This window comes from Eschrichtius robustus, chromosome 19 (genome assembly GCF_028021215.1).
Source record: "Eschrichtius robustus isolate mEscRob2 chromosome 19, mEscRob2.pri, whole genome shotgun sequence".
NCBI classification, from domain to species: domain Eukaryota; kingdom Metazoa; phylum Chordata; class Mammalia; order Artiodactyla; family Eschrichtiidae; genus Eschrichtius; species Eschrichtius robustus.
In genome coordinates, this window is record NC_090842.1 from 9,555,679 (window position 1) to 9,579,800 (window position 24,122).

The 24,122-nt window shown below is 41.4% G+C and overlaps 1 protein-coding gene across 1 annotated transcript in view; it reads right to left on the reverse strand.

Moving 5' to 3' along the window:
* WWOX (WW domain containing oxidoreductase) overlaps positions 1-24,122 on the reverse strand; it is a 973,507-nt gene that overhangs the window by 59,384 nt on the left and 890,001 nt on the right. The window lies entirely within an intron of this gene.

Below are 24,122 nucleotides of genomic sequence, written 5' to 3' on the forward strand. Positions count from 1 at the left end.
AACTGAAATCAGAGAGGAGAGACAGGAAGAATCAAGAGCAGACAATCTTCAGAAAAAGAAACTCAAATAGGGAACAGGGGACAACATTTCCACAGGGTCAGTGCCCTGATCACTGCCCAGTTGACAGTAAATAAATACTTGCTGCACTGGATTAAATTAAAAGGAGTAAAGTGGGTGTTAATTTGCAATGGCAAGACCCAAGGTGACTACTTTTCATACCCTGTAGGGCTTTGACATTAAATGAATGGGAGCCTGTTCTTTGAAGATCATCTGTGATGCTTCAACTCAGCTGGTTAGAACAGGGGCCCAAGGGAACCAAAGTTCTCTGGATCGGGACAGAAAGCTTTGCTCTCTTTCCTCCCAAGCGCTACATGTTTGTGGAGTACAGTCATGGCTAGCATCAAGGATGACAAGACAACGGTGTGGACAGTCCAGCCTAGCCCATCAACAGGCCTGGAAAGAACTATTCGAAGCTTAGGGGCTGTCACTTGGCCAAGAGCATCTCCCTTGAGTATAGATTACAACCTGATCTTTATTTGAACGCATCGCCCTGAAAGAGAAGGCACTTAAAACAAAACAAAACAAAACAAAATCAGATGATATGAAAGTCTGCTTTAGCTGACTATGGTATTGGGGGGAATTAAGCAGTGTGTATGAGGAGATTAAGGCCTTGTATGATTCCCAACTTATGATTAACGTAGTCACAGCAAAACGGAGAGGGTCTTTACTGCCTTTCAGCGAGGTAACTGACGGCGCGCAGGGATTATTAGTATTGCTACTTAGGCTAATACACAATCTGAATTTCCAGAAATGCCATTACTGTGGGCTGCTCCCTAGGGATCTATGTATAATGGCAGAAGTTACTACCCAAGGACATCTCCCCAGCCCCTAAAGAAATACCCACAGACAGAGAAGGGCTCGGCATGGCTTCCCTCTCACTGAAAGGGCTGCTCAGAATGACTGATTAGACTCTTGGCCTCCCAGAAAAATTGTACAGGGGCCTTTCCAAGCTGGAGACGGGAAGCCAGATAGGGCAGGGTTCAAATCCCAGCACCGGTACTTCTTAGCCAGCCACTCTACTTGACTCTGTCTCAGTTTCCTCCTCCTCAAATGGGATTTTTAGGAGGTTAAATGAAAAATACAGCAGCTTCCTGGCACATAGTGTATGCTCAGTGGATTTTGGGTTTTTTCGTCTTGTGCTCATAGAAACCGGGCCTTTGTTCCTGGGGTGCATGCTGCCCACCAGGCCTTTCCTGGCTTCATCTAGGAGCCTGTATTCTCCTTTTTCCCAGTGTCACCTCCTCCAGGAAGCCTCCTCTGATGCTCTTGGGCCAGGAGCAGTCCCCTCTTTCCACTGTCTCCTGGGCCTACTCCTATCCCTGCTTTTAACTCAAAGAATGGAACCCAGCTCCTCACGGTTCTATCTCCATGGCAGTGAGCTCAGAGGAGCTGTGTCCATCTTCACCCCAGTGCCAGCCCATCCCCGACACATGGAAGGTGCTGGAAGTCAGCTGAACTGGAGAACAGCAGCCTGTGCTCTGCATGCAATGAGCTGCAGTTCAAGTTTTCTGTTCTCGTGGGGCATGGCTGGGAGGGTGTTTTTAAAGCTCAGGTTTTTGCAGCATGGCTTTGCCCCAGACCGCTCTTCTGCTCTTGATTCAGGAAGAAGCCTGTTCAGCCCAGACTTCTGCTTTGGTCCAGTCGGCCTGTGCCCTGCTCTGCCCCATCCATCATCTCATCTGTCAGCATGGGTCAGCTAATCCTGCCCCTCAGGGCCTCTGGGCTCGCACAGGGGAGCGAGGCAAGCAGAAGTTCCAAGGCAGTGCTGAGAGAAATGAAGGTCCTAACCAGCTTTCCTTTTATAGGAAAAGGCGGAAGACAAACTTCTCAATGGTCCTGGAGGAAATAACCCAAGGTGTATGGCAAGATCAAGGCCTTCTATGACACCCAACTCATGATTAATTTGGTGTCAACAAAACCTAACTTTTCCCCCTTATCATAGGGACCCTTTGTTGCCTTTTTAAGACTCAACCTAGATACCGTCTGCTAGTCACATATGATATTTCATGGCTAAACCACCAGAAACGATAAATAAAGGCAATTCCCAAATCACAGAGAAGAGAATTATAATCACGTTAGAGTCAAAACTTGAAAACCAAGGCAGGAGGCCAGGCTTTTTCTTGCAGTTACAAGAACTCTGGGATCACACAGACCCATCAGATGGCTCTAATGGGTCAGGGGCCTGTCAGGGACCCTGCAGGGTGTTCTGAGACCAGCATGACCCCAACACCAAACATCATGGCAATTGATTTCCTTCCTTGAACCGCAGGCCTGGCCTCTATGTTCTGCCTTATCTCGGCGAGAAAGGCAGGCAGTCCACAGCCGACAGTGAGCCCAGGCTTGCCCACTTCTAAATCTCATGATAATTACATCACTATTTGTAATGAGCCCGAAACCAGCCCTCAGATGTGCAAAGGCCACACGCAAAACCATGTCTCCAGCCTGGATGCTTATCACGCAGAAGGAGGGGTACTGGTCGCTGTGTCTTCTCCCTTCCCAACCTCCCGCCAATGCTGGGGAGTATCTGGCCCACTGTAACCACAGAGAAGGTGCACGTGCTCCTAGTGTCTAGAAGAAATGAGAACCTACAGACTGGGGCGGCTTTACCCCACACCTGCTTGATCCGGGTTTTTAATGACCTCCTGGTACTCACCGCAAAGGAGGACACTTCACTAGGAAGAAACCCCCAAAGGCAGTGACAAGTCAACAACTGCAGGGAAGAATGTTCCAGATTTCGAATGCTTAGTGGGATTGGGTATTTAGGACATAGTGCCACTTTTACAGTTAACTCTATAATATAGAAAAAGCAGGGGATGCATTTTCTGGGGAATTTAGTCTTTCCTCTTTAACATGAAAGGGATAGATTTATACATTTAATAAATGTGCCAGTCACAGGCTGACTTTTATAAAATGACTAACTTTAAAAAGGGGAAATCATTCTTTGTGGAATGTTGTATGAAGCCTCAAATCAGGGGAAATGGAAAAGGGCTGAAAAGCTAGGGTGAAAATGTCTTCTATATCAGTGATGGCACAATGAGGTCCTGCAGGCTGAATCTGGCCTGTGGATGTATTTTGTTTGGCTCCTTCCAAGTTGGCTCATGCAATGAATTCATTGCCAACACTTAAAAATTGGATGATTCGGGCTTCCCTGGTGGCGCAGTGGTTGAGAATCCGCCTGCTAATGCAGGGGATACGGGTTCGAGCCCTGGTCTGGGAGGATCCCACATGCCGCGGAGCAACTGGGCCCGTGAGCCACAACTACTGAGCCTGCGCGTCTGGAGCCTGTGCTCTGCAACAAGAGAGGCCGCGATAGTGAGAGGCCCGCGCACCGCGATGAAGAGTGGCCCCCGCTTGCCACAACTAGAGAAAGCCCTTGCACAGAAACGAAGACCCAACACAGCCATAAATAAATAAATAAATAAAAATTAAAAAAAAAAAATTGGATGATTCTACATTTCCAGGTTCTCTGGAAAAACTGGAAGTTCTGGCAAAATTGGACTAATTTTTACTTGGCAGCATTCAGCTGGAGTTTAATAATGGCTGCCCCTATACATAGTGCATGGACACAACCCTTGACACTTTCTACTGTCTTCCATACACCGGGGGCAGTGCCATTTATTATGTTATACACAGACAACTTCATTCATTTATTCCACCCGCCTGGTACCTGTAGGCATCTGCATTTGCCCTATTCTACGCTATATAATTATTACTTATTAATAGGTTGTTTTATTAATTAATTTATTTGGTTGTACCAGGTCTTAGTTGCAGCAGGTGGGCTCCTTAGTTGTGGCTCACCGGCTCCTTAGTTGCGGCACATGGGCTCCACAGTTGCGGCTCGCTGGCTCTTTAGTTGTGGCATGCGAACTCTTAGTTGCGACACGCATGTAGGATCTAGTTCCCTGACCAGGGATCGAACCTGGGCTCCCTGCATTGGGAAAGCGGAGTCTTAACCACTTTTTATCTCTACGTTCCCGATGCACGAATCAGAGATAAACCAACACGCCACATTTAGTGAGAATTTCCTCATCTAGAAAAGTGAAGGCACTGAAGGACAAAGTTCAAAGCTCCTCTTTGGCAGCTCCATAACTCTATGGTTTGGGAAAGGATCTCTTCCACCAGTAACAAGAGGAGTTTTCACTGTTAATCTCTTCAACTATAGGTAGCCTGATCAGAACTAGTCTTAGCGCGACAGGATTATCTTCAGTGAATCATATCTCTGAGTGTTCTCAGTTGCCTTAAAATGAGAGGCCTGATCAGAGAGGAAAGTCCTTGATCAGGAAAGTATGTCCTTTCTGGGTTCCCATAACAAACGTAAATGGGTCCTTTTTTTTGCCCATAGATGTGATGTTACTGGTAAATGGCAGGTGAAGATCCCTTTACCAGTGGTGTGGATGGGTTGATAAATGGATAGATGGATGGATGGATGGATCTGAACCTCTTATATGAATCCTATACTCAACACTCATTTCGCAAGATGGCAGATTGAGTGTAGAAGGGGCATCCGTGCCAGTGGAACTGAGTGGTGTATACTAAGCAATGTGAGGCCAGGACTGGTCATCTAGCCTTCCGCCCTAACCCACTGGCTGTGGGCCCAAATGCAGTCTGTGGCTGAATGCCAGCTGAGGGAGAAGTACACACCAAAATATAGGCAGGCAGATTATTTATAAGACTTAAAACTAAATGCTCACTGATTTTTATGCAATTCAGACTGAGCTCCATAGTAGCTGATGGGGACCCAGTAGAGACCAGCCCATAAGCAGGGAGCTATGCTACTCTCACACCCTCCTAACCACAAAAATGGAACCCAGCCAACAAATATTTACTAAGTATCCTCTTCGTGTGAAGCACTGTACTGAGATGGATGTTTGCTGAATAAAAATGTGTGGACTGTTAACAAAACATTAGGAAACTGAATCCAACAATGCACAAAATGTCTTATATGCTAAGAGTGGGATTTATCCCAGGTACGCAAAGCTGGTGCAACATTCAGAAACCAATCAATGTAAGCCACCATATCAACAACCTAAGAAGAAAACTCACATCAACTGAGACATAAAAAGCATGTGACAAAATTCAACACCCATTCATGGTTAAAAAACAAAAACAAAAACTCGTAGCAAATTAGGAATGGAGGAGAATCACCTCAACTTAATGAAGCAAATCTTAAAAAAACCTATAGGTGGCATCACATCTAATGGTGAAATAGTAAATGATTTTTTCCCCGTAAGATCAGGACCAGGCAAGGATACCTTTTCTCATCACTCTTATTCAGTATAGTACAGGGAATTCTAGCCACTGCAATAAGGCAAGAAAAAGAAGTAAAAGGCACACGTATTGGAAAGGAAGAAATAAAACTCTCCATTTGCATTTGAAAAGATTGGCTACTTAGAAAATCCCAAGGAATCTCAAAACAAAACAACACTTCTAGAACTAATAAATGAGTTTAGCAACGTCGCAAGAGCTAGATCAACACATAAAACTCAATCGCGTTTCTATATACTAACAATGAACACGTGGAAATTGAAATTAAAAACAGAATGTCACTGACAACCACCCCAAAGAAAACGAAATACGTAGGTATATACACTCATTAGGCATACACTAAATAAATGGAGTGACATGCCAAGTCCATAGCATAATAAAGATGTCAATTCTCCCCCAACTGATCTATAGGTTTAATGAGATTCCTATCAAAATTGCAGCAAGGTTTTTGGTAGACATAGGCAAGTATATTCTAAAATTTATATGAAAAAGCACAGACGTTAGAATAGCTCAAAGAATCTTTATAAGAAAGAATAGAGTGGGAAGAATCCCTCCACTTAATATCAAGACTAACTTAGCTACAATAATGAAGACAGTGTATAATTGGCAGAATGATAGACATATAGGTCAATGAAACAGAAGAGAGAATCCAAAAATAGACCCACAAAAATATGCTCAACTGATTTCTGATAAAATTGCAAAAGCAATTCAATGGAGGAAGAATAGAATAGCTTTTCAACAAATGGTGTTGAAGCAATCGGATATCCATAGGCAAAAAATATGAACCTCAACCCACTTCACACCTTATACCAAAATTAACAAAAGATTTATCATGGACATACATGTAAAGTGTAGAACAATAAAACTTTAGGGGGGGAAATAGGAGGAATTCTTTAGGATCTAGGGCTAGACAGATTTGACAGAAATTTTATTTATGGATAAATAAAAACTTTATCCATAAAAGGAAAAAATTACTAAATCGAACCTTATCAAAATGAAAAACTTTTCCTTTGAGAAAGCCCATGTGAAAAGGATGAAGAGACAAGCTACAGGATGGAAGAACATATTCGCAAAACCCATATCCAACAAAGAACTAGTACCTAAAATATACAAAGAACTCTAAACAACTCAACAGTAATAAAATAAACAATTCAATTAGAAAATGGGAAAAGTCATGAACAGACATTTCACTGAAGAGGAGATACAGATGGCAAATAAACATACGAAAACATGTTCAACATCATCAACCATCCAGAAAATGCAAATTAGAAACCACAATGAGATATTGCTATGCACTTACTAGAATGGCTAAAATAAAAAACAGCAACAATACCAACTGCTGGTGAGGATACAGAGAAGCTGAATTACTCATACTTTGCTGGTCAGAATGTAAAATGATATGGAATCAACTTGACGGTTTCTTGTAAAACTAAACATGTAGTTACTATACAACCCACTGATGACACTCGTCGGCATTTATCCCAGAGAAATGAAAACTTGTGTTCACACAAAAGCCTGTACATGAATGTTTATAACAGCTTTACTTTTAATGCCGAGACTAGAATCAACCCAGACTTCCTTCAGTGGGGGAATTATCAAACAAACTATGGTTCATATATAATATACCATGGAATACTACTCAGCAATAAAAACGAACAAACTACTGATATGTGTAATAATTTGGATGAACCTCTGGGAAATTATACCGAGTGAAAAAAGTCAGTCCTCAAAAGGTCACATACTGTATGTTTTCATTTACGTAATATTTTTGAAATGACAACATTCTAGAAATGGAGAATGAATTGGTGGTTGCCAGAGGTTAGGGATGAGTCAGGGGCAGAAAGCAAATGGGTGTGGCTTGGAAAGGCAATACCTGGGATCCTTGTGGTCAGGCGGTGTTCAGTATATTGCTGTGGTGGATACAGCAATCTACACATCTGATGAAATTGTATGAAACCAAACAGACACACACAGGCACAACTGAGTACAAGTAAAATGGGAAATCCGAATAAGATCGGTGGGTTCTATCAATGTCAACATCCTGCTTGTGATATTCTAGAACAGTTTTGCAAAATGTCGTCATTAGGGGAAACTGGGTACAGGATACAAGGGATATCTCTGTATTATTTCTTACAACTGCATGAGAATCTACCTCAATTAAAATTTCAATTAAAAAGTAAGTCAGTGAACTAGGCTTGAAGGGCAACACCCAGAATTGTAAATGAGGATGCCTGATGCTGGGTTTACAATCTCTTTAATCATCACAGTGTTTGCTGCTTCTGCCAGGGGTTCTGATCTTAGCACTAAAAGCTTTGTTCAATTATCTTCACTCCCTAAAACGTAAGCTCTAGGAGGGCAGGGCCCACGACTATCTTTCTGATCATCTGATCCTCAAGACTTCCCATTATATGAACCAAGTTGCCTAACATGCAGTTGCTGAACAAAGGAGCCTTCATTCAAGTGCATTGGCTACTCTATCTCACTGAAGTCTTGATGCCAACTCTGAAATGGCTATTATCCCCATTTTTTCCCATGGGGAGTAGGGGATGAAGTTTCCAACAGGCTAAACGGCTTGCTTAAACTATGAGCTAACTATGAGTTTTCAAGACTTGTTATTACTTCAAATCTAAAGACCTGTCTACAGTGCCACACAGATCAGCCGTGTACTTGGGCTCAGATACAGTACCACATGGTAATAAAAGCCAGCTCTTATATAGAAATATAGGTTAGTATATTCCTATAACAGAATGACTAGTACCTATAACAGAAGCCCCTGAGAAGGGAAAACATGGCAGGTTAAAGATGGGGCCTCATGGAAGATGTCTCTGGTAAAAGACCATCTTCAGGATCAGGCTGATATCCCAAGCAGAAATGACTCACTGATAAGAAATATAAATGTCAGTGGCTCCCCTTTTGTTTCTTCTGTATTATGCTTTAGATAACATGATCCAAGAACTTATTCAACTGAATTCTAAGCCTATCTTTCTACTTCCTTGGAAATGCAAGTGACCAGGAATATATGAGATAAAACACAGCATGTTACTTCAGTTCACAAATTCCAAGTTCTATCAATGTTTATTTGGTAAAAGAATTATGAGTTGGAAAATACACTTAGTTCAAAGTTTAGCTTTTGCTGACTGGCTCGTGTTAGCAGATATTTTATGGTAAAATTATACGGTATCATTATAGAAATGGGTGATTTTTTTTACATGCCCTTCAATAAATTATATAATCTCCATACAGATATTCAATTACTCTTGTTAAATGTATTCTTAAATACTTTATAGTTTGGTTAATATTTTGAATGGAGCCTTTTTTCTATTTCCAACTTTAATTACTGCTAGTATGGGGAAAGTCAGTTGATTTGGGTATATTTACCTTACGTCTAGTCAATTCTTCAAATTTTCTTATTGCTACTTATTTTTACTACAGTACTTTAGTTTCTCTGGGATTATAATTACATAATTTTAAAATGAAGAACATTTTGTTCTTTTCCCCATTACTTAAGTCTTTTTCTGGTCTTATTATATTTGCTCTAACTTCCAAAACAATATGAATATTGATGGGTATAGTGAACATCCTTGCCTAGTTTTTGATTTAAATGGAAAGCATGATTAAGTGCTTTCACTGTTTAAAATACTTGTGGTAGATTTTTAATAAGATCCTTGACTGTATTATAAGAGTTTCCTTCTCTGTCTAGTTTACTTAGGTGTATTTGTTGTTGTTTTGTTTGTTTGGTTGGTTGGTTGGTTTTACAGCGACTGCTGAATTTAAACAAATGCCTTTTTGGCATCATTGATAGAACCATAAAATTGTTCTTTAATTTGTTGCTATAATAAATTACATTGATAGAGAATAAAACCAATACGTAAATAAAGAAATGACATGAAAATTTAATTAGTTCTAGTAAATAATGCATTAATACCCTGTCAACAAGCTCCAACTCACAGCAAGTGGCAACTTTTAACAAAATCTAAAAAAGCTCTCATTTATAGGCAAATGCATCTAAAGAATGTTTTAAAAGATGTTCTTTAGCATAGAAATCAATTATATTTTTAGAAGAATCTTGGGGAGATATTATGAATGAACTTAATATCATAAAGTCAAAAGTGTTTATTTCCCTACAAAACATCCTATTTCCATTCAAGACTTTTTTTTTTTTTTAATGCACATGAATATTCAGTAACCCTGTGCTCCAATCATGTTACAAACAAGAAGGTGAAATAGTTACAGTCGGAAAGGTGCTAGCATCTGTGTCCCAGCTAAGCGGCAAGCATGAGGTCAGGTTCTCAAGTATAACATCTCCTTTGATCCTAAGAGTTCTCTGTACACGGAGATGAGCAGCAGCTAAGACCTGAGGAACGATGGGTTGTGCGTATCTCCTGGGCCCCCAGAGAGCCTTTGCAGGCAGGTGCTATTAACGTCCCCCAGGTAGCAGGTGAGGAAACTGAACTCTTAGACAGGCTAAACTGATCTTCCAAAACCACCCAGCTGCTAAACGGCAGAGCTGAGAGGCAAATCCCGAGGCAAAAAGACATCCTTGTTTGATGAATACTGGCAGTATCTGGTGGCGAAAAGCATAGGCTTCATGTCAGCAGATGGACACTTGAAAACTGTCTCAGGATCCCACTAGCTGTGCGCTCTTGGGCCAGTTAACCCCTCTGTACCCCAGTTTCTTGTGTGCATAATGAAGACCACCGAGCACCTATGTCACAGGGCTGCTATGAGACTCAAAAGAGGTACCGCACACAAAACCTAGGTATGGAATATAGCAAGCCCTCAATACATATTAGCTAATATTCTATTTATTTTCTTGATTATTCTCATTATTTTTATCATCATCGAAACTGATTCTCTACTGACTCTGAGTAAATCATCATTGATATCAAGAATGAAACACCAACAGGAGCCATTCAAATGACTCTCAATAGCTAATAATAACTAATAAAGTCCAACTATCCACTTAGCCAAGCCACAGAATACACCACTGTTCAGGTAAGTCATAACGTCTTCCCTGCAGCTGTTACAATGATTGATCCTTGGGCAATCCTTGGATCCTTGGATTAAAATTCAAGCAATACATTGACATTTTAATAGAACAAATAATTTAAATACATTTAATGTGTTAGGCGGTAACTGTTTTTGTAATATATACTGACAGATTTGGGGAGTTCCCAAAAAAAAGTATAGAGAAAGGTTTCATCCAAGAGGGTGAAGCAGGTAAAGAAAATGGGATTGACATTGACAGAGATCGTAAACCCTGAAGCTACCCGGAATGGAGCACTCAAATTTGCAGACCAGGCCCTGTGAAAAACAGTCTCTTAAGTGTGGGTTTTCTCTCCCCTTTATTTTCTGTCATCTCTAAAATACTATTAAAAATAATTGATCAAGGTACTTCTTGTACTTCTATTATCCTTAAAAGAATGTTTTAAGATAAACTGATTCAAAGAGGAGGGAAAAAAAGAAACGGGCCTTGGATTTTCATGCTGAAACTTAAAATGAAAGTTGTTCCCAAGAAAAAGTGAGATCCATGTCACCTCCTCCCAGATGCCTTCCAGGAATTTTTTAGGAAATGTTTAATGATTAGCTCTGGTGGGGAGCAGGGGGTCCTGGTTTGTAGCACTTGCCAATTTCCATGGTGTAAATATTCCCACCAAGGTTGAACTCAAGATATTAACATGATGCCTGAACTGAACACAGGGGATGGGTCCAATCTATTCTTGCTGGCACACCATGGATGCCGTTGCTACCCCAGCTTTCCATCTCACTAGCTTGTTTTATAGGCTTTGAGGCATCCATCGCTGCCAGAAATCATCCGATCCATTTGTTAGCCCCTTCCTGTCACCTTTGACCCCATCAGAATGGGAGCTCCATGAGCCTAGGAGACACGTGTGCTTGGTCACCTCCATACTTCCCTTATCTGCTCTAGGCCATGGCTTGATACAGCAAGTACTCACTCAATGCCTGGGGAATAAATGAATACACGATGGGGTGGAAGAAGAGGGGAAAGGAGACGGAGATGAGGAAAAAGCACAGGAAAGAGAAGATGGGATATATGTGTACCAACTGGGCCAAATCTTGTCCTTCCTGCTCCTTTCTTTAGCAGTTGGGGTACCATCTTGGGGTCATCTCTTCCCACTAGGCAGGCTTATCAGCACAGCCAAGAATTGTCAAAAAGTTAACCTAAACAATGCTTCCTTCTGGCCAAATATGGACCAGAAATCTTGCCATGTGTTTTTTCAATCCCAAACTTTTTCAGGGACCTTTATTTAAAAAAAGAGAGAGAGAGAGAGAACTTGATCTCCTGCAGCTCAAAAGATCCGCTAAAACCCATTCTGATTAAAATGACATTGATAACTTATCATCACCACAAAAAGTTCACGCTGACAGGCCCTTTAAACAAAACCACCTACAAGTGGGTGCTGCTTTTTTCTCTAATTCGGATTTCCTACTGTTGAACATAAGAGGTCCAAGTCTTGATTCTAAGTCCCAGGCATCAGCATCCTTCCTGATGGAGAAAAGCAGAAGAGCTGCCTAACACTGACGGATGGAAACTGTCTGAGTGACAAGAAAGATCTGTGGCTAAAGAGGAGCTTCTTCATTTTCAGACTGACGGAGAAAAAAAGAGCCTCTCCCCTGAGTCAGAAGTCTAAACGTCAGCGTAATGAAACAGTGGATGTCATCTCTGCACAGCTCGTCTTGAAAGCTTATGTTTAATAGACGAAAGATAATATCCCGCTTTGTGTGAGCGAGATGTTCTCTGAAGCCGACTGGCCCATAAATCTAGATCTAAAGAATCTGGGGTGGTGTTTCTTAATTCCTGCGTGGCTGGCTGCCTCCTGCACCCTGCAGGCTCCCTTAGTGCAGGAACGGCGGGGAGGGATTTGTGAGCGCAGGGGAAATCTAGAAGAGTCTGCATTGTTTTTTTTGCTGATTGCCCAGAGAGACAGAATCTGCTGAAGTCCAAAAGGATGGCACTTCTCAGGCGCCAGGGCTGCAGGGTATGAAAGAATGCAGCTTAAAAACTTGCCATCATCAAACAGCAAGTGATGACCAGAGCTGAGGGAAGAGTTCCCCTCTGATTCCCTCTGTCCCAAGGAAGGGAGGGGTCAAGAGCAACCACACCATGCATGCCCCTTCTCAAAGAACACAGTAGGTCCAAGAAATCACTGGCCACCAACTCCATGTGCTAGACAGCTTGGAGCATGCATTTTGGGGAGGTGTCTGAAAGGCCATTTTTGCTTTAGCTGCTGAGTTAGAATGTGTTATTGGACAGGACTAGCACACTTGGTCAGTTTCTTACGACTGCAGGTTAAGTTCTTTACCAAACAAACAACACAAAACAAAACCCCAACCAGGTGAGAAGCTTAATGCTTCCAATGGAGTTGAGACCACGGGGCACCGTGAATATGAAAAATCCAAAAATACTTTATCAGGCCCCTTGGTGCTGACAACACAGTAAAACACAGCTGGAACTGTGGTCAGCTGCCAGAGCCGAAATCGATGTTTATGCTAAAGTGATCAAAAATGAGAAAGTCCCTATTTGGGGAATTGCAACTCACTTCTTTCAAAGAGTTTATGGGGAGGGTCTTAAGTACATGCCCTATTAGAATTAATACGTAAAAAAATTCTTTTCAGTTCTAGATACTGTCTCTAAAGCCATTTGGGCAAATAAATGCCCAGGGACATTTCTCAAGGGCCATTTCTACCTCTTTTACTTTACCCACCCTGGGATGAGCGCAAATCATTCCGGTGAAAGTTAGTTTCATAATAAGCAAACACCATAAACCTATTTTATGACTCGGAGAATTTTAAAACATTCCAACAAAACCATCACAATGCTTTTTTCCTGTGATCCTTTAAAAACTAAAATAGAGAGAGAGAGACAGACAGAGAACACGTTATTTCCACAACTAGATTCCAAGGAAGCTAAAGAAACTATGTTTGGACATCAGTAAAAATGATGGATAAATCTTTTTGCAAAAATTTCAACCTGGCTTGCCTTGAGTAACATAAAGAGGTTCTCTGGCACTAGATGTCAAATGAATTGCAGGCAAAGTGTGTTACAGTAATTCACTTGGCAGTTTAAGCAAAACCAAGAAAACAGCATTAAACTGGATCCCCATATGCCAACAGGGCACCATTGCTTTGCTCCGGTTGATGAAATTTGACTGTAAATCTTTCCTGCCTTAACTTAATCAGCAGCAGCACAAAGGAGATCTGTCCTTCTCTTGGCATTGTGTAAAATGGTTTATTTGTCCTCTTAGGAGGTGTGCTGATAGATAAATCCCAGGTATGATGATTATTATTTTGAACTATTATTATGAGTCACTATTATCACTTTCCTGAGACAGTGGGAATGGGGCACGGGAAACCTGTGGACCAGACGGAGCTGTGTGCGAACGCTGAAGGGAGAACATCTATCATCGTTCAGGGCAGTTTCGGTAATATTTCAGGAGAGAAAGAAGGGGTTTCAGCGTAGAGATGGGGGTAAGACTCTCCCTGGGAATGTATTGCCTGTAAGCCTTACCGTGGTTGAATTACCTACGTCATCCAGCCTGTTCTGTTCTCCGCTCTGGTGCACTGAATACATTCAAGGCATCTATGAAAATTCATTCACTCTGCTACATTTGCTGAGTACCTACTGTGTGCCTGGGCCTTTGCTATGAATGAAGAGGCACGGAATGTGATGTGGGTCTCGGCCTGCAGAGAGGCTCACGTCTAATTCATAGCGGGAGAGCGACATCTAAGCAGATAACAGGCAGGTAAGTTGCCAGGCTGGAACTCTGTGACATTCACTGTCATTCGGTGGACCCCTCATCTCGTTTGGTTGTATCCACTTTGTAGAACAGTCTCAGGTAAACCTACCGGCCCCGGTCCCATGAATCAGGGCAGAACCAGGATTCATCACCCGGTCTGTGTCCAGAGCTGTGTTCTCTAGCCCGTCTACTGCGGGGTAGGGCTCAAAGGAGTAAGGGGGTAATGCTTCTGACAGGGAAGGAGGTGAGGAAAGCTCAGGAAAGACTTTACAGAGGAGGTGACACCTAAACTGTGTCAGGAAAGCTCAGTCAAAATGGGAATGGCATCCAGGGAGAGGGGAAGGCCTTGGCAAAGGCATGGAAGGGGCCCCTGGTGAGTCACTAAAAGGCCCCCCAGCTGAGACGTGGACCAAAGCCACCCCCTCCAAGCGAAAGGATGGACACTAATGACACATTTTCCTATGAGGCCAGCACCTTGTTCTTAGAACATGAAACCTTCCCAAACTTTAATGACTCCCTGAAACAACTTCTGGCCTTTGGAAAGTGGGGCATCCAAGAAAAACAATCAAGGACCATTTGAAGGCACACGCGGTGTTCTCGGAGAATTATTTCTGGCTGTGGTCTCTGCCACGGATCACAGGCCTTCGGCATTCAATCACAAGGTTGAAAGGTATTAACTAGAACCCACGCGGTCCCGGGCAACCGTCTGCCTATAACGTTTTCCTTTCTTGGAATGTAAAGGGGTCTGTGTTCATCTAGAATTATTTTTTACCGATTTCATCCTCAAAACTTCAAAGTGTTTTTCTCTCTGCCCCCCCTCCCCCCGATCTTGTACTTATGTCATGTCCCCCCAGTGTTGGTTCTGTGTTTGTGGAGGCACAGACCCAGCATCCCCAGGATGGGGGCCCGAAGTGTAACCCACAGGCACACCTGGAAGTCATTAAGGATGGGACAGAAGAAGGAGGGGGGAGGAAGGAGAGGAAGGGAGGGGGAGGATGGGGAGGCGGAGGAGGGAGGCAGGAGGAGGAGGAGAAAGAGGGGGAAGGAGAAGGGGAGGGGGGAGGGGGGGAGGGGGAGGGGAAGGGGGAGAGAGGAGGAGGAGGAGAAAGAGGGGGACGGAGAAGGGGACGGGGGAGGGGGAAGGGGAGAGGGGGAGGGGGAGAGGGGGAGGGGAGGAGAAGAAGACCATTTCTCTCCTAACATGTTGACACGTTTTTCCATTATGCCAAGTCTGAGCCAAAGATGAAGATGTTCAAAACAAGCAGCTAAAGGCGAAGATGTTCAAAACAAGCAGCTAACAGACAAACAAATACTTTCTCAAAAAATTCCACCAGGTTGCCTCGGGATAATGTCAGGGGTCAAACATGTCATTCCGAGGGAGAGAAAGTCAACAACCTGAAGTGCCACCTCGACTTCCTGTTATCCTGGAGCATTCGTAAGCAAGTTATATCTGTAAAGGTTTAATTGCCAAATCTTTCCAATGTTATCAGCTATGATAAAATTGGATACAAATAAAACACATACTAATTTTAAGGCCAACATCTCCGGGTTTTCTCTTGATACATATTGCCAAGATTGTCAAGCCCCTTAGTTCCTGATGAATTTGATGTCCTCATTTTCTTCTAAAAGGAAGCATGGTGATTTTATGAGGTCTATCTAGGAAATATACACCATAGGGATTCGTGCTACGGGATGCAAGATAAAAGTGCCTCCTTACTAGAAGGGAAACATTAGATCCTGCGTGTGCCTGCCGCAGAGATCCATAAAATTCAAGGAATTTCCTTCCTGAAGCTTGAGGATATTCATATTAATGAAGTTGGAATTAGCTGGCAGACAGAGAATTGCTACTAACCTTTGGCAGTTTATGGTAATAAAATGTCACCATCAGCCCTACTCTGTTGTTTTCTCCCACCTAAGAGCTCTATTTCCCCACCTATTTTCTTTAAGAAAAAGGGGGAGGATTGATTTCATTTAATGGATTTATCCAGTAACCCCCACAGTTTGGACAGTATACATACATATTTCATATTATGTATTATAGATACAATTACACATATTCTGGAAATGCCAAGACGTTCCTGGCACGTGTCTGTTGAACTGTTTGCTGCAGGAAACATCATTCCCATGGTGAATTGGGAAGCTGAGGCTTGCCCATGTTTAATCACCTGCCTCAGGTCACACACTGGACAGGGATGAAGAACTTTGTCCAGACTGTCTCTGGAGTCCATGCTCTGTCCACCCATCGAGAGCAGAAAGTCACCCTTTCCAATTCTGGTGCCATGTTCCTGTTACTTTTTCTCTCAGTGACAATTTCACATAAATGTGCATAAAAAGTAGCATAGCTATGACAGTCACACCTCATGGCTTTCCTGACTCTCACTTGGACACTTTCGGGTACAAATATTTCTTGTTCAGGTAACGTTGGCATTCAGAGATTGACTTTTGACACTTACAAGACCCAAACTGTATTCTCCCAAACTCACTTATGTAGTCAAACTATATTTAAATACATAAAATTAACATTGCTGCATTAAAAAAATTACAAAGTTGAAAACTGTGACTAACAGAAAAAAAAATATTTACAACAGATGGCAATGGGCTGGTCTCAACTGATATGGAGCTCTCCACCCATAAATAAGAATAATCTAATAGGAAACTGGACCAAGAATATGGAAAGGCAGTTCAGAAAAGAAGAAATGCAAATGGCCAACCAAAACATAAAAATCAACCCAATCTCAAGTGCATCGATAATTAAAAAGTGAAATTAAAAAATGATGATGATATATTTTTTTTTTGCAACTGGTTGCTATACCTTTTTCAAAATGATAGTCCTCCAAATCAGCATGTGTGTGGAATACAGATACTTACATTGGTGGGTGTGTGAAAACGTCTGGGGAGGTCAAAAAATTTCACACACATCTCACTGATCCAGCAACTGGATTTCTAGGAATTTAGTGTATATACTGATATATATGCCAGAGTAAGCCATAGTGAATGTTAAAGGATATTTACTGAAGCATGGCTTATAATAGCTAAAGATTAGAAATAATTTACATATCTTTTAATAGATGATTAGATAAATATATGATGGTACAGACACACAATGGAATTCTATGTGGTCTTTTAAAAAAATTAGATAGATGTACAGAAATTGAAAGAAATAATTTATAAAATTAAAGGCACACGGGCTTCCCTGGTGGCGCAGTGGTTGAGAATCTGCCTGCCAATGCAGGGGACACGGGTTCGAGCCCTGGTCTGGGAAGATCCCACATGCCGCGGAGCGACTAGGCCCGTGAGCCACAATTGCTGAGCCTGCGCGTCTGGAGCCTGTGCTCCGCAACAGGAGAGGCCAATAGTGAAAGGCCCGCGCACCGCGATGAAGAGTGGCCCCCGCTTGCCACAACTAGAGAAAGCCCTCGCACGGAAACGAAGACCCAACACAGCCATAAATAAATAAATAAATAAAATTAAAAAAAAAAAATTAAAGGGACATGAAAGATATCGAACAGTGTATGTAAGTTGAGACCGTACATGTAAATTACAGATATACACATATATAGAAATATAAATGCCTCCAGTTACGTCTGGCAAGGTTAACAATACACTGTCAACATAGGTGATTTTTGCAGGAGGTGATTCTGAGGCTAAAAGTAACTGGGCATAGAAGAAAATTTTTTTCTTTCTTTTTATTTTCTTTTTGCAGTGTGGCTTATTTTCTAACCCTGTATATGTATCACTTTTACTTAGTTTTTATAAGAGAGAAAAATAAATCTAGGCAACGATAGAAATCCTCATTTCAATTTCAAATCATTTAAATTTCCAAATGGGTGTAGCTCGTGTCTACACACACAAACCCTGTTTTGAACTTGTTACTGGCGACATTCAGTCCACTTGCCTACAGAGTAACTTCCAGAGGGAATGCAGTTGCTTTCCACTTTCCAAGCTGCCTCTGAAAGTGGAAATTAGAGCATCCTGAGTCAAGTGCAAAAAAACGTAGCTGGAGCCGGTCAGGCCTGGGTTGGAATCCTGATTCCCCTAAGTTCAGTATGAATGCAGCTGAGACGCTTCACTTCTCTGAGCCCTGGTTTCCTTCATGATATGTCAATATGGTCCTTGTGGGGGATTAATAACCTAAACGTTTGTATGTTTGTGTGTGTGTGTGTGTGTGTGTGTGTATTTATATAAAGTCTGCCACACTCGGTGGGTGTTTAAAGTAAGGTGGATTCATTTTTTTTTTCCCCTTCATTTAAGAGGATTAAAGAACCTTCTAAGGTATTTCCAATTAGTCTCTCGGCTGAGAATGGCCAAATGTGGCCTCGCCCAGATCAGCCTATTCCTTTTTTTTAATTGAAGTATAGTTGATTTACAATATTATGTTAGTTTCAGGTGTACAGCATGGTAGTTCAGTAGTTTTGTACCCTATGCCTTTTAAGTAGCACATTTCCTTCCTTCCTAGTGAGAACTCAATCTCTGTGTCTATGACAGATGTGGTCTGGATGGAACAAACTCCTCCTCCAGGCTTGCTCAGACCATCCAGCATGAGCCCCCAGCTCATATATCTCCTCCTAACACTCTTCTTGAAAACTTACCCGAACTGATCAAGTTTGATATTAATTCCCTCCCTGGCCACTGCCAAAAACCTACCCTTGTCATTTTGCCCTTTATCGGTGTCAAGGCTTTGGAAAGAAACATTTATAGAGGACTGACCCATGCCACTTCCTTACTTTCTGTGTTTCACCTCAATTCTATATGCCTAAATAATATGTTTGACCAGCTACCGTTAGGAAATTTTCATCAACTGGTAGAACACTTGCCAGCTTTTAAAATTACTGATACAATACACAACTCCCCAGCGTGGGCCAGGGGCAAGGACAGTAGAAATATATAGTAGTGCTTAGCTTTTATAAGCCCAAAGTCCACATCATCAAAAAGACTGTGCCTCGGTACTCCATTAAAATAATAAAAAAAAAACAGAATGAAGGGGACAGAAAGGCATACTGAAGGAGCTAAGTTTAAACATACTAAAATGAGAACCACCTGTTTGGTGCCTCGGCAGTAGAAACCACACCCCTCCTTTCGAAGGATTCCTTATCCCTCCCACCATTTGAGCTGGTGTCACCGCTCATTCTCAACTGCACTCCGGCCCCATTCCAGAAGCAAATGTCAGGGTTCCTTATTAATTTTGAGGGGGATGTCAAATGTGAAAAGGTGGAAAGTTGTTAAATGGTTAAATGGTCCGGAAGGCACTATGATCTGAAGGGCAAGGTCAGAAGATGAAGGGCAGGAGAAACCATGAAATGCGTTTCATTAGATCCATAAAATGTATGACTTCACTCACTTAATTACATAAATAAAGTTGTTAAAAAAAAATAAACTCAGGCACGGACCGTGCTAAATTAGCAGGGGCTTTATGTAACTCTATGGAACTAGAAACAACCCTTAGAAAGGTCACTCACAAGTAGGCGGCTTCTTTGTAAAAGCTTCATGCAAAGCTAAAAGGAAAAATCTCACAGAGCCTGCCAGGACTGGTAGGGTCGAAACTATACAGCAGACGCAGGCAATACCAAGAGGGGCTGAAACTTGGGACCGGTGGCCTGTTTGGTAACTTGAACACGAATACAGTTCTCTGCCCATCTGTTTTAAATCGTGGTTTGAAGCATATTTATGTGATGAAGAATTAAGGCTGTTTCTCTTGGCCATCTAACTAATTGGGACACTCTTGTTTGGAAAGCCATTGACATCAGGACAACAAGCATATTCAAAACTGGATTTAGAATGAAAGAGGCTCAGGAGAGGTTAACTTTTTTAAAGCATGCCAGAGATTCCTTCCAAAGTTGTTTTGTTTTGGTTTTCTTTTTTTTTTTAATTTATTTATTTTTGGTTGTGTTGGGTCATCGTTGCTGTGCTCGGGCTTTCTCTAGTTGTGGTAAGTGGGGGCTTCTCTTGTTGCGGAGCATGGGCTCTAGGCGGGAGGGCTTCATTAGTTGTGGCACGTGGGCTCAGTAGTTGTGGCACATGGGCTTCGTTGCTCCGCGGCGTGTGGGATCTTCCCGGACCAGGGCTCAAACCCGTGTCCCCTGCATTGGCAGGCGAATTCTTAACCACTGTGCCACCAGGAAAGTCCCTTGGTTTGGTTTTAACACAATATAAGTAGTAACCTTGCATGATTCTGAAGGACATTTTCTGTTTTAAAGAGAAAAGGGGTGTTTGAGGGACAAAGAGAGAGAGAAACTCCTGAGAGAGAGAATGAGGAAGGTATTTGCTAATGAAGCCAACAAACTCGGAACGCTCCTATCTCCGAATGGTGTGAAATATGGCAAGAAACTGTCCCAATAAATACTGTTCTATTATTTTATTAATGAAATACCACTGAGCACCCCCCACCCCCAAGGGGGTTTATTTGTTTTTATTTTTTTAACATCTTTATTGGAGTATAATTGCTTTACAATGGTGTGTTAGTTTCTGCTGTATAACAAAGTGAATCAGCTGTACATATACATATATCCCCATATCTCCTCCCTCTTGAGTCTCCCTCCCACCCTCCCTATCCCACCCCTCTAGGTGGTCACAAAGCACAAAGCTGATCTCCCTGTGCAATGCAGCTGCTTCCCACTAGCTGTCTATTTTACATTTGGTAGTGTATATATGTCCATGCCACTCTCTCACTTCGTCCCGGCTTACCCTTCCCACTCCCCATGTCCTCAAGTCCATTCTCTACGTCTGTGTCTTTATTCCTGTCCTGCCCCTAGGTTCTTCAGAACCAACTTTTTTTTTTTTTTTTTTTTTTAGATTCCATATATATGTGTTAGCATATGGTATTTGTTTTTCTCTTTCTGACTTACTTCACTCTGTATGACAGACTCTAGGTCCATCCACCTCACTACAAATAACTCAATTTTGTTTCTTTTTATGGCTGAGTAACATAATATTGTATATATGTGCCACATCTTCTTTATCCATTCATCTGTCGATGGACACTTAGGTTGCTTCCATGTCCTGGCTTTTGTAAATAGTGCTGCAATGAACATTGTGGTACATGACTCTTCCTGAATGATGGTTTTCTCAGGGTATATGCCCAGTAGTGGGACCGCTGGGTTGTATAGTAGTTCTATTTTTAGTTTTTTAAGGAACCTCCACATTGTTCTCCATAGTGGCCGTATTAATGTACATTCCCACCAACAGTGCAAGAGGGTTCCCTTTTCTCCACACCCCCTCCAGCATTTATTACTTGTAGATTTTTTGTTGATGGCTATTCTGACTGGTGTGAGGTGATACCTCATTGTAGTTTTGATTTGCAGTCCTCTAATAATTAGTGATGTTGAGCAGCTTTTCATGTGCTTCTTGGCCATCTGCGTGTCCTCTTTGGAGAAAGGTCTGTTTAGGTCTTCTGCCCATTTTTGGATTGGGTTGTTTGTTTTTTTTACTATTGAGCTGCATGAGCTGTTTATATATTTTGGAGATTAATCCTTTGTCCGTTGATTGATTTGCAAATATTTTCTCCCATTCTGAGGGTTGTCTTTTCGTCTTGTTTATGGTTTCCTTTGTTGTGCAAAAGCTTTTAAGTTTAATTAGGTCCGATTTGTTTATTTTTGTTTTCATTTCCATTACTCTAGGAGGTGGATCAAAAAAGATCTTGCTGTGATTTATGTCAAAGGGTGTTCTTCCTATGTTTTCCTCTAAGAGTTTTATAGTGTCCGGTCTTACATTTAGGTCTCTAATCCATTTTGAGTTCATTTTTGTGTATGGTGTTAGGGAGTGTTCTAATTTCATTCTTTTACATGTAGCTGTCCAGTTTTCCCAGCACCACTTATTGAAGAGACTGTCTTTTCTCCATTGTATACCCTTGCCTCCTTTGTCATAGATTAGTTGACCATACATGCGTGGGTTTATCTCTGGGCTTTCTATCCTGTTCCATTGATCTATATTTCTGTTTTTGTGCCAGTACCATATTGTCTTGATTACTGTAGCTTTGTAGTAGAGTCTGAAGTCAGGGAGTCTGATTCCTCCAGCTCTGTTTTTTTCCCTCAAGACTGCTTTGGCTATGCGGGGTCTTTTGTGTCTCCATACAAATTTTAAGATTTTTTGTTCTAGTTCCGTAAAAAATGCCACTGGTAATTTGATAGGGATTGCATTGAATCTGTAGATTGCTTTGGATAGTATAGTCATTTTCACAATGTTGATTCTTCCAATCCAAGAACATGGTATATCTCTCCATCTGTTTGTATCATGTTTAATTTCTTTCATCAGTGTCTTATAGTTTTCTGCATACAGGTCCTTTGTCTCCCTAGGTAGGTTTATTCCTAGGTATTTTATTCTCTTTGTTGCAAGGGTAAATGGGAGTGTTTCCTTAATTTCTCTTTCAGATTTTTCATCTTTAGTGTATAAGAATGCAAGAGATTTCTGTGCATTAATTTTGTATCCTGCAAGTTTACCAAATTCATTGATTAGCTCTAGTAATTTTCTGGTGGCATCTTTAGGATTCTCTGTGTATAGCATCATGGCATCTGCAATCAGTGACAGTTTTACTTCTTCTTTTCCAATTTGTATTCCTTTTATTTCTTTTTCTTCTCTGATTGCCATGGCTATGACTTCCAAAACTATGTTGAATAATAGTGGTGAGAGTGGACATCCTTGTCTTGTTCCTGATCGTAGAGAAAATGCTTTTAGTTTTTCACCATTGAGTATGATGCTTGCTGTGGGTCTGTCATATATGGCCTTTATTATGTTGAGGTAGGTTCCCTCTATGCCTACTTTCTGGAGAGTTTTTATCATAAATGGGTGTTGAATTTTGTTAAGAGCTTTTTCTGCATCTACTGAGGTGATCATATGATTTTTATTCTTCAAATTGTTAATATGGTGTATCACATTGATTGATTTGCATATATTGAAGAATCCTTGCATCCCTGGGATAAATCCCACTTGATCGTGGTGTATGATCCTTTTAATGTGTTGTTGGATTCTGTTTGCTAGTATTTTGTTGAGGATTTTTGCATCTATATTCATGAGTGATACTGGTCTGTAATTTTCTTTTTTTGTAGTATCTTTGTCTGGTTTTGGTAACAGGGTGATGGTGGCCTCATAGAATGAGTTTGGGAGTGTTCCTTCGTCTGCAGTTTTTTGGAAGAGTTTGAGAAGGATGGGTGTTAGCTCTTCTCTAAATGTTTGATAGAATTCACCTGTGAAGCCATTTTGTTTGTTGGAAGATTTTTAATCACAGTTTCAATTTCATTACTTGTGATTGGTCTGTTCATATTTTCTGTTTCTTCCTGATTCAGTCTTGGAAGGTTATACCTTTCTAAGAATTTGTCCATTTCTTCCAGGTTGTCCATTTTATTGGCATAGATTGTTTGTAGTAGTCTCTTAGGATGCTTTGTATTTCTGTGGTGTCTTTTGTAACTTCTCCTTTTCATTTCTAATTTTATTGATTTGAGTCCTCTCTCTCTCTTTCTTGATGAGTCTGGCTAATGGCTTATCAATTTTGTTTATCTTCTCAAAGAACCAGCTTTTAGTTTTATTGATCTTTGCTATTGTTTTCTTTGTTTCTGTTTCATTTATTCTGCTCTGATCTTTATGATTTCTTTCCTTCTGCTAACTTTGGGTTTTGTTTGTTCTTCTTTCTCTAGTTCCTTTAGGTGTAACGTTAGATTGTTTATTTGAAATTTTTCTTGTTTCTTGAGGTAGGCTTGTTTAGCTATAAACTTCCCTCCTAGCCTAGAACTGCTTTTGCTGCATCCCATAGGTTTTGGATCGTCGTGTTTTCATTATCATTTGTCGCTAGGTATTTTTTGATTTCCTCTTTGATTTCTTCAGTGATCTCTTTGTTATTTAGTAACGTATTGTTCAGCCTCCACGTGTTTGTGTTTTTTACATTTGTTTCCCTGTAATTGATTTCTGATCTCATAGCGTTGTGGTCAGAAAAGACGCTTGATATGATTTCAATTTTCTTAAATTTACTGAGCCTTGATTTGTGACTCAAGATGTGATCTATCTTGGAGAATGTTCCGTGCGCACTTGAGAAGAAAGTGTCATCTGTTTTTG